Raw genomic sequence first — 11,135 nt, forward strand, 5'->3', positions numbered from 1 at the left:
TTTCTGGGCATGTTACTTGCCTTTGACAGTGTTAGCCGAGAAACCTATCAAAATCTTCCTGCCTGGAGCTATGTGAGGCAGTGATCAGTGGTTAGGTCATATAGCTTTGAAGCACTCATCTGTTAAATTGAGAATGATTTGACCTTCTTGAAAGGCTGGGTGCGCTGTATGAATCCATGTCAGCCCCAATATTTATTGTGAGACTTCCCACAGCGCTGATCTTCAGTTAGCTGCCTACATTCAATTAAAGGCAGAACATTTTTGGAATTTGACAAAGCAGAGGTTTCTTCGAAGATGATGTAGGCAAAGTGCTGAACTATGAAATGCAGTAAATCAATCAGTGAATAATTAATCATTTCTCAGCCAAGGTCTTAAGCAAGGGAAAATGTCAAACCTTCTCTCAATTTGGGAGCATTGCATGTTACCTTAAAGTAGTATTGTCTGTGCTTTTGGATCTCACTTTTGTTGTCGTCAATGTGAATACTGAGTCACAAATAAGTAGAATGGATGGCTTTGAGGTATGTAGAGAAGAGGTGTTGGAAATCCTGGAAAAGGTGAAAATAGATAAGTCCCCTGGGCCTGATGGCATTTATCCTAGGATTCTCTGGGAAGCAAGGGAGGAGATTGCAGAGCCATTGGCCTTGATTTTTATGTCCTCTTTGTCTACTGGAGTAGTGCCAGAAGACTGGAGGATAGCAAATGTGGTTCCCTTGTTCAAAAAGGGGAGTAGGGATAACCCTAGTAACTATAGGCCGGTGAGTCACACTTCTGTTGTGGGCAAAGTCGAAGAGAGAATTGTAAGGGATAGGATTTATGCACATCTGGATAGGAATAATGTGATCAAGGATAGTCAGCATGGTTTTGTGAAGGGCAGGTCGTGCCTCACAAACCTTATTGAATTCTTTGAAAAGGTGACGAAGGAGGTTGATGAGGGGAAAGCGGTAGATGTGGTATATATGGATTTTAGTAAGGCGTTTGATAAGGTTCCCCATGGTAGGCTACTGCAGAAAATACGGAGATATGGCATTGAGGGTGAGTTGGAGGTTTGGATTAGGAATTGGCTGGATGGAAGAAGACAGAGGGTAGTAGTTGATGGCAAAGTTTCTTCATGGAGTGCCGTCACTAGCGGTGTTCCGCAAGGATCTGTTTTGGGACCATTGCTGTTTGTCATTTTTATAAATGACCTGGAAGAGGGGTTAGAAGGTTGGGTGAGCAAGTTTGCGGATGATACGAAAGTCGGAGGAGTTGTTGACAGTGAGGAAGGATGTGGCAGGTTACAGCAGGATATAGAGAAGCTGCAGAGCTGGGCAGAAAGGTGGCAAATGGAATTCAATGTAGCTAAGTGTGTGGTGATTCACTTTGGGAAGAATAACAAAAAGATGGGGTACTGGGCTAATGGTCGGATACTTGGTAGTGTGGATGAGCAGAGGGATCTTGGTGTCCATGTACACAGATCTCTGAAAGTTGCCACCCAGGTAAATAGTGCAGTGAGGAAGGCATATGGCGTACTGGCTTTTATTGGTAGAGGAATTGAGTTCCGGAGTCCTGAGGTCATGATGCAGTTGTATAAGACTCTGGTGCGGCCGCATCTGGAATATTGTGTGCAGTTTTGGTCGCCATACTATAGGAAGGATGTGGAGGCACTGGAACGGGTGCAGAGGAGGTTTACCAGGATGTTGCCTGGTATGAAAGGAAGATCGTATGAGGAAAGATTGAGACACTTGGGGCTGTTTTCATTAGAGAAAAGAAGGTTTAGGGGTGACTTGATTGAGGTGTACAAGATGATTAGGGGGTTAGATAGGGTTGACAGTGTGAACCTTTTCCCGCGTATGGAGTCGGGTATTACAAGGGGGCATAGCTTTAAATTAAGGGGGGGTAGATATAGGACTGAAGTTAGGGGTAGGTTCTTCACTCAGTGAGTCGTAAGTTCATGGAATGCCCTGCCAGTAGCAGTGGTGGACTCTCCCTCTTTATGGGCATTTAAGCGGGCATTGGATAGGTATATGGAGGATAGTGGGTTAGTATAGGTTAGGTGGGCTTGGATCGGCGCAACATCGAGGGCCAAAGGGCCTGTACTGCGTTGTATTCTTCTATGTTCTATGTTCTATGTTCTACTGTTATTCATTTCAATTATAATTGAGTTTTAAAGCATTTCGCAGATTTTTGTTTCATTGAACATGCTTTGAGTTCCATCCAATTTTACATAATTCAGAATGGGGGAAGAATTAGAAGGTCGAAGCATCAAAGTCTTCATTGAGTAGTTTTAGGGAAGGCTAATGGATTGGGGGTGGTTTGGTCTGTATTTAGGGTGTGTGCAACAGCTGCCATTTCTCCTGTGCTTCTACCCACAGATCTTCATTTCTAATGAAGTTTTAAAGTTATTTGGGTTGAACGAAGAGCAACATCAGAAGACGGCTTGGCAGAAGTTGAAGAAATTTGGCAACAAACAACGTGATCGGGTGGACCATATTTTGGTAAGTGCTTCAGTTTAGGAACTGTTCAGTTTTATATTGTACCACTGCATCACAATTATGAACACCTCATCGTACATCTGAATTTTCTATTATTTCAAATGACAAAGGCTTTATCTGTCTTTGGCTTACCTGTCTGGCTATCCTGCATTTGTCCAGAAAATGCTTCAACTTTCTGACTGAATTGAAAACTTGGCCCTCGCTGGAGTAATTTGCTGAAACTCAATACCTGCTATTCATTAGTTGCCACAAATGTTTCAAAGAAATTCAGAAGTACATTGAATTCCTTACTTACCTAATAAAAACAAATTACTGCAGATGCAGGAATCGGAAACCAAAGGAGAAAATGCTGGAAAATCTCATCGGGTCTGGCAGCATCTGTAACGAGAGAAAAGCGTCAGTTAGACTTGAAACGTCAGCTCTTTTTTCTCCTTACAGATGCTGCCAGACCTGCTGAGATTTTCTAGCATTTTCTCTTTTGGTTCCTCACCTGTCTTTTAGACCCAGTTTTACAGTAAGTACAGGTCAGGGTTCTTTGCTTAACAAGAGTTACATTTTGTTACAAAAAAATGCAAATAATTACCAACCACTGGCATATAACTACTAACTAAAACTAACAACCCCTCCCACATGCATTCCTCATTACACATACACAGACAGAAAGACAGGGACAAAGTGCACTGGGTGTTTTGCATAAAGGGAAAGACTGGGAACATACTTCCAATGTTACCTATTGATGGCTTTTCCTGAGATAATCCTTGTGCTGATCAGAATGCTGTTCCTTGATCTTCCTTCTCCAGATGCTTCCATTGGTTTTCAGAAGGCACAGGGTGACTAGTTCACACGTGTACAAGTCTGTAACTTATTAATTAATAGCCACAGATTACAGCAAGTGCTGAAGGGAAAAGAAGCTGGTTTTCTTCAGGCTTTTTACTGCAGAGACAGATCCTTAACTTGTGGAGATCTGGTGATTTCTCAATTCATTTGTATACAGCCCCAGCTGATCAGTTACCTGGGAGCCAATCTCCGTTTTTGTCCAAAGGATATTTGTCTGTGGCCTAGTGACTAGTTAGCTACTTACTATTGACTGAAGATCCCGTTGAACACAGCCCTTGGCTGCAGCTTGTCTGAAAGCCATCTAATACTGCTTGAACTGTGTGAGTAGCACTTAGTGCATGTCAGGGAACTTGCTACTGTGAAGTGCCAGCAATCCCTGAACAATCCTTGGGTTTTAAAATTGCTTTATTCCCATTTGAGTCCAAAATCAAAAGTATAGAAAAATTAGAAGGCAGTTTTTGCAGACCTTTCCAGTCCTTCCCATGTGCTGGTGTGTCACAGCACAACATGTGTCAGCAGATTGAGTTTAACAGGTCTGTAAGAACATCGTTATCTTCAGGCCACACCACCACCTTGACTTGGTCAGATATCACCTTTCCTTTTATGTTTACATGTTTAATCTCCTGGAATCCCTGAGTTTGCAGTGCTGTGGGAATACCTTCAACACGTAGGCTGCAGCACTTCAAGAAAAATATCTTTCCATGGAGAAATGGGGAGGGGCAGCATGCATCCCAACACTGAAGTTTTAAAAAATTGGGTGCTTGATGTGCCAAAAAAATCAAATCATTGCTTTTTTTCCCTCTTTGGATCAAACACTTCCAGCTGACAGTGTGTGTCCATTAGGCAAGGGTTGAAAGTCTCTGCTCTGCATCAGCTCAAGTAGAGATACCGTCAGGCCACAGCTACACCAGGGCAGAGGGCCAGCCTAAAGCTACAACGTGTAATTCAGTTACACTCACCAGCTCTTTCCTTGTGGTGGGTATTCCTTTCTGGTTGTGCGTGCTGAGTAAAACATCTCCACTCGTTTATTATGTTACTGGCAACATTGGTGATTGATCTCACTGGTTTGAGGAGTTGTGACGTTGGAATCAAATTCAAAACCAGGTAGGAACAGGATTAAGCCAGCAGCACCCTTCAGTCTGTTCTCGTACTCCGAATCATAGCTGATTTGTATCTTAATTCTGTATATTGATTTCCTAATTGCTCCTAACTGTTACTTGACCTTACAAATATCTCTCAACACTCATATTGAAATGCTGTAACAGTCACAATAGTTTTTAAGGCCAGAGTGTGATAAAAGGCTACTTCACATCACCCCCTAACCAACCTAAGTCTTATTTTCCTGCATGCCCTATTTCTAGCATGCCTCGCTAAAGGAATTAGTTTCTCACTTCCTTCGCTGTCAAATCGTTTAATCATCTCAGTCACTTCTATCGATCCATCCCCTAGTCATCAATACTCAAGAGAACGCAGGCCTCGTTTATCAAATAAAAGTAAAAAATGCTGGAAATATTCAGGTCAGACCTAATTTATGTAGCCAGTCCTTAACCTTCCCAGCCTTGGTATTGTTTTGTACAAGAATAACTAGTGACTCTCCATTGATCTCACAGTGAGCCCTCCAGAACTCCTGTCCAAGCTCCACTGCTGTGTGGGAATGGCCACTTGTGTGATCCTGGACACAAGGAAAGTGGGAGGCCTGAAGTCTGAATGATTTCAGGGCAAACACTGCTTGGTACGAAAGGAAAGAGCTGTAACAAATAAATCTTGATATAAAAACAATAACACCCCCTCTGTTTTTCTGGCAGGTTCAAGAGCTTTATGAGGAGGAAGCCCAATGGGTGAATTATGATCAGGATGAGCTTTGTGTGAAGATGCAGTTGGCAGATGATATTTTTGAAGCTCTGATAAAAGACACAATAAATGTACTGAATGAGATTCACGGGCAACAGTTAAAACTCATGTTATCCTAACACGGGCCATGCCATCGGCCAACTTGTGGACTCCAGAAGGAAACCAAACCTCATGCCCCGAGCAGAAGAGAATCCACCTCGGCCTCTGAACTCCTCTCTCTGATTGAGTTTTGACATCTGGCATAGAATTTCCTCAATAAGTAGCTGGTTTGGGATATCGAACCTTACTGGCGTCAGCCGACTGGCAGGATGTGGATACCAGAAGTGCCAATCTTTCTCCCTACCTATTCATATACAACCCAAACCCATTTATTTATCCAAACTGTAGCATAGACTTGAATTCAAAGAAGTTTGCACATTCAATTTTGTTTTTTATTTACACCTACATTTACCTTTTTAAAAAGTATATCTAGTGGTGCAATAATATGTGTTTGGTGTATGTTAGCTCTGAGAGTTGAAACAATGGCTGATATCAGACACTGAATACTCCCTCTGAGTGAGGAGGACTATATCTGCATGACTGAAGTGGAAGGCAGAGGTATTGAGGATTTTAAATACTTGCACTTACTTCATTATGATAAGTCTTGATTTTATTTTTTGGTTTTAAATGGGCAGCACGGTGGCTCAGTGGTTAGCACTGCTGCCTCACAGCGCCAGAGACCCGGGTTCAATTCCTGCCTCAGGTGACTGACTGTGTGGAGTTTGCACGTTCTCCCCGTGTCTGCGTGGGTTTCCTCCGGGTGCTCCGGTTTCCTCCCACAGTCCAAAGATGTGCAGGTCAGGTGAATTGGCCATGCTAAATTGCCCGTAGTGTTAGGTAAGGTGTAAATGTAGGAGTATGGGTGGGTTGCGCTTCGGCGGGGCGGTGTGGACTTGTTGGGCCGGAAGGGCCTGTTTCCACACTGTAATGTAATCTAATCTAAATTATTTCAGAAAGGACAATTGATTTTTATTCATGTAAATGGACTGTATTTGTGATATTCGTTTTCAGGAAAAAGTTGCAAACTTTGAGCAGCTTTTGAGATCACTTGCACTGATTCAGAACTTCTTCAGAACTTTCTCTCTCTCTCTTTCTCTCTCCTTCAGAACTCACTCTCTCTTGCTCTCTCTCACTCTCACTCTCTCTCTCTCTCTCTCCATACTACAGGAATCTCTCTTTCTCCCTCCTTTCTCACCACTCCTGATCATTTCTGTTGCATGCTGCATCTATCTGTTAATTTTCCCTAATGTTCCTCTTTTTTTAGTAAATATTTATTGAAAATTATTATATTATAGTACAGTAATGTCAATAAACCGCCGGCTGTTGTTCAAGATACAGTTGTCTCATATTTGCTTAACTAAAACCAAATCAGCACAAACTCAAATTAAATAAACTAACATTAAATTTAATGTGGTGGGCGGCACGGTGGCACAGTGGTTAGCACTGCTGCCTCACAGCGCCAGAGACCCGGGTTCAATTCCCGCCTCAGGCGACTGACTGTGTGGAGTTTGCACGTTCTCCCCGTGTCTGCATGGGTTTCCTCCGGGTGCTCCGGTTTCCTCCCACAGTCCAAAGATGTGCACGTCAGGTGAATTGGCCATGCTAAAATTGCCCCTAGTGTTAGGTAAAGGGGTAAATGTACGGGAATGGGTGGGTTACGCTTCGGTGGGTTGGTGTGGACTTGTTGGGCCGAAGGGCCTGTTTCCACACTGTATGTAATTTAATCTTAATTACAATCCACTAAAATTAAATTGCTGTACATTGTACTACATTACATGACTCCATTTGCCGCACCCTCCAACAAGGCTCCTGTCCACAAGAGCAACAGTGATTATATACCCGTATTTACGAGACCACCCCCCCCCTCCCCCACCCACCAATTCCCCGGGGTCCCCAGACCACCACATACAGCCCTCGTGCCTATATAAAGGCCCTAATCAGTACTGCCGACAGATCCATGTTGATGTAAATTAGAAAGGGCCGCCATGTCTTATAAAATTGCTCCATTCCGTGGTGCCCCATACTGTCAGGTAATCTTGTGGGACGTGCTCCATCACAAGTCTGTGCCACCCTGCAAGACCTGGAGGCTTTGCTGATATTCATTTCATTAGGATGTCCTTCCTCTCACAATGTGTACGAATGTTGAATCACCTCCTCCCATGCTCACCCAAAGAGGGAAGTTTCGGTCGTCCCAAAAGGAGGGACACCAGATCCTCCCAAACTTCCATTCCCAGGATTGTCTCCAGCTCATTCACTATGGCCCCCCAGGATCCGCGGATCTTGTAACAGGACCAAAAGCAATGTGTAAGGATGTCAATACTGTTTTTACATTTGAGTCATTTCAGGAAAGACACTTTCTTCAACTTTGCTAATCTCTCTGGCTCCATTTGGGCCCTGGGGAGGATCTTCAATTGCATCACTTGTGCCGAAACGCAGATTGAAATTTTCTTTACATCCCCTCATACGTCTTCCCACATTTCCGATGAGATTTCTTCCCTTACTCCTGATTCTAAATTTCCTTGACTCTCTCCATGTCCCCCAAGGCATTCCCTCTCTGCAGATGATATGTGGTACGAACTGAAAGACTGCCCCCACATCGGAGCACTCTTCATTCTCTCCGACTTGTCGGGCTAGGTCAAGAACATAGTGTTCTGTATGTAATCCCTAACCTGGAAATATCAGAAAAGGTCCCTCTTGGGGATTCCGTATTTCTGACCTAATTGGCTAAAAGACATCAAGACCTCTCCCTCAAATAAATCTCCCAGACAGGGGATTCCTTTCCGCTTCTATGCTCTGACACCAGAGACCTTTGATTCCAGTCTAAATCCTGGAGCTCCCATTAACGGGGTGAATGGCAAATTGCCCCCACCCTGCCGCATTATCCTCCATGCTTTACCGTATTTATGCTAATCAGACTTGCACAATGCGCACCTACTGATCTCATTTTATCCATGAATAGTAAGCTTCTGAAGGGACACCTCGCCTGTGAGGCCTCTACATCAAGCCACATCGACTTTGAGTCATTACGCACCCATTCATGTACATATGGCAGCAGGGTGCCGATTTGATATCTCCTCAGATCTGGGAGGTCCACCACACCCCCATATCCTATGGACATTGCAACTTGATAAATTTAATTAAGTTGCGCCTACAGCACCAAATAAATGATCCAAGCCATCCCGCAAACCTCCGCAGCACCTGGTTGGGTAAGAACAAAGGGAGCATCCTCACAGGATATAACAACCAAGGAACAACATTCATTTTAATCAAGGCTATACGGCCGAGTCATGATCTGGTTATTCCCTCCCATCGCGGCAAGTCCTGCTTTACACTCTCAAACAGCGACACAAAGTTAGCTCCATACAGTTGCGGGAAGTGAGGGGTAATAAAAATTCCCAGATAGAGAAAACCTTTCTGTGACCATCTAAAAGGAAACTCCATTCCGTCCTCCAGCTTCAGTACCTCCACCAATCCCCCCACAGGCAGGACTTCCAATTTTGGAAAATTTATTCTGTATTCCGAAAAGCTGCCGAATAATTTAATGTTTTGTATTAGCTGAGGTATGGACTATTTGGGGTTAGCTAAAAACATTAGGACATTGTCCGTATAGAGAGTGATTTTGTTTCCCCAACTCCCACCTTTAGTGCCGTTATTTCAGGGTCTTTTCAGACAGTCTCTGCCAGTGGTTCAAGTACCAAGGTAAACAGTCGCAGCAACAGGGGGCATCCCTGTCATCTGCCCCTCCCCACACCAAAATTACTCAATTTCACATCATGCGCGATTCATCTCTCCCATCAACCAATCAGGTCATACTCTCTACATTTCTCAACCTATCCCCACCTCACCACACAGCTCCCCTAAAACCCACCCTGAGTCCTGAAGAAGGGTTACACCCAAAATGCTGACCCCTGAAGAGATTAGACAGAAAAGATTGGATTGCAACAAGAGTCACAGGTATTTCTTACCTCATCTCATTGAATCAAACTATCGAGCCCATCAATCCTGAAAACAGATTCCAACATTGAAGTCCCATTTGCTGGTTGCAAATGTAAGGTCTCTGTCAGGCTGAAAGAAGGAAGCTCTCGACTGAGAAATGAGTGAGCTTAACCCAGATCCTGAACAACAGCACAACAGAATGGAGTGATATAAATCAGAAACAGTATTAATACAGGGCAGCCATAATACTGCAGCTAGCACTGAGTGCAGCCAGCACAGAGGGGAATGCTGGGAAGTTTGGTCCATGTGGGAGTTCGGTGAACTCGCGGAAGGAATCTACCTTTGCTTTTCCAAACTGATTTGGAACTGCCACGTCAGCTGCTGGGAGCCTGCACATGCACTTGGTTTGAATGAAGCAAAATGATAAACATGAGAATAGGAGTCTGGTAAGCAGATCAGCTGGGAATTATTTAGTATGAGGGACTGTCTAAATAGACTGCTTCAGGACATGTCCATTAGGGAAGGTTAATAAATGGAAAGTACTGAAACTTCAAAACAGAGATTGAAGACAATTACTGGTCCAATGAAGGAATGGATATTTTTCATTTGTAAGTGAGATCAATATATTTATTGAATTGAACTGATTCAGCGTAAATACATCTGTAGTGAATGTATAAAACTACAGGAACTCCCACTTGGAGGCTGAGTTGAAAAAAATGATACATTCGGGAGGGGCAGAGATACTTGGAGACTTTGTTCCAGATGGAAGTTATAGGCCTCAGGACTGTACAGTTCAATCCATCGTGTAGTAAAGGGCAGGAGGTTATGACCCGTGAGGGAAGCAGATGGGAGTTGGAGAATACAGTGGGACAGGAAAACCCCTCACTCTTCTCAACTCCAGTGAGAACAAGGCCAGCATTTCCAACCTTTCCTCATTGCCTGTCCTCGGATGCTGCCTGAACTGCTGTGCTCTTCCAGCACCACTGATCCAGAATCTGGTTTCCAGCACCTGTAGTCATTGTTTTTACCTCGTGCATTATCACTTGCTCACTGCTCCCCTTTTACATGATAATGGAGAGAGAACGCTTGCTGGTGCAGTTTTTTTTAATCATCTCAGGATATTGAAAGTTGTGAGCACAGTGCAGTCACTTTCACGGACAAGATGGTGAGGTCCCACAGACAGGAAACAAATGACGAGATAAATCTATTCATAGAGTCATAGAGATGTACAGCATGGACACAGACCCTTCAGTCCAACCAGATATCCCAAAACCCAATCAATCCCACCTGCCAGCACCCAGCCCATATCCCTCCAAACCCTTCCTATTCATATACCCACCCAAATGCCTCTTAAATGTTGCAATTGTACCAGCCTCCACTACTTCCTCTGGCAGCTCATTGCATACATGTACCACCCTCTGTGTGAAAGAGTTGTCCTTTAGGTCTCTTTTATATCTTTCCCCCTCACCCTAAACCTATGCCCACTCGTTCTGGATTCCCTGACCTCAGGGAAAAGACTTTGTCTATTTATCCTATCCATGCCCCTCATAATTTTGTAAACCTCTATAAGGTCACCCCTCAGCCTCCGACGCTTCAGGGAAAACAGCCTCAGCCTGTCCAATCTCTCCCTGTAGCTCAAATCCTCCAACCCTTGGCAACATCCTTGTAAATCTTTCCTGAACCCTTTCAAGTTTCACAACATCTTTCCGATAGGAAGAGACGAGAATTGCACGCAATATTCCAACAGTGGTTTACCCAATGGCCTGTACAACTGCAAAATGACCTCCCAACTCTTGTACTCAATACTCTAACCAATAAAATAAAGCATACCAAACACCTTTGAGCAGGATATCTGAGGGAATCTCTTCAGAATGGGGATCTTGTCAAGCCACGTAAAGGTGGGGGTGGGGGTGGTCGGGGTGTGGTGGTGGTGGAGCCTCAAATGATGGTGCCAGAGACTGTGCAACTTTCAGCAGTGCCTCATTTCTGAGGTGGCTTTCA

This window comes from Chiloscyllium plagiosum, unplaced genomic scaffold (genome assembly GCF_037043375.1).
Source record: "Chiloscyllium plagiosum isolate Xiang-an unplaced genomic scaffold, Cpla_swu_hap1 HiC_scaffold_9, whole genome shotgun sequence".
NCBI classification, from domain to species: Eukaryota; Metazoa; Chordata; class Chondrichthyes; order Orectolobiformes; family Hemiscylliidae; genus Chiloscyllium; species Chiloscyllium plagiosum.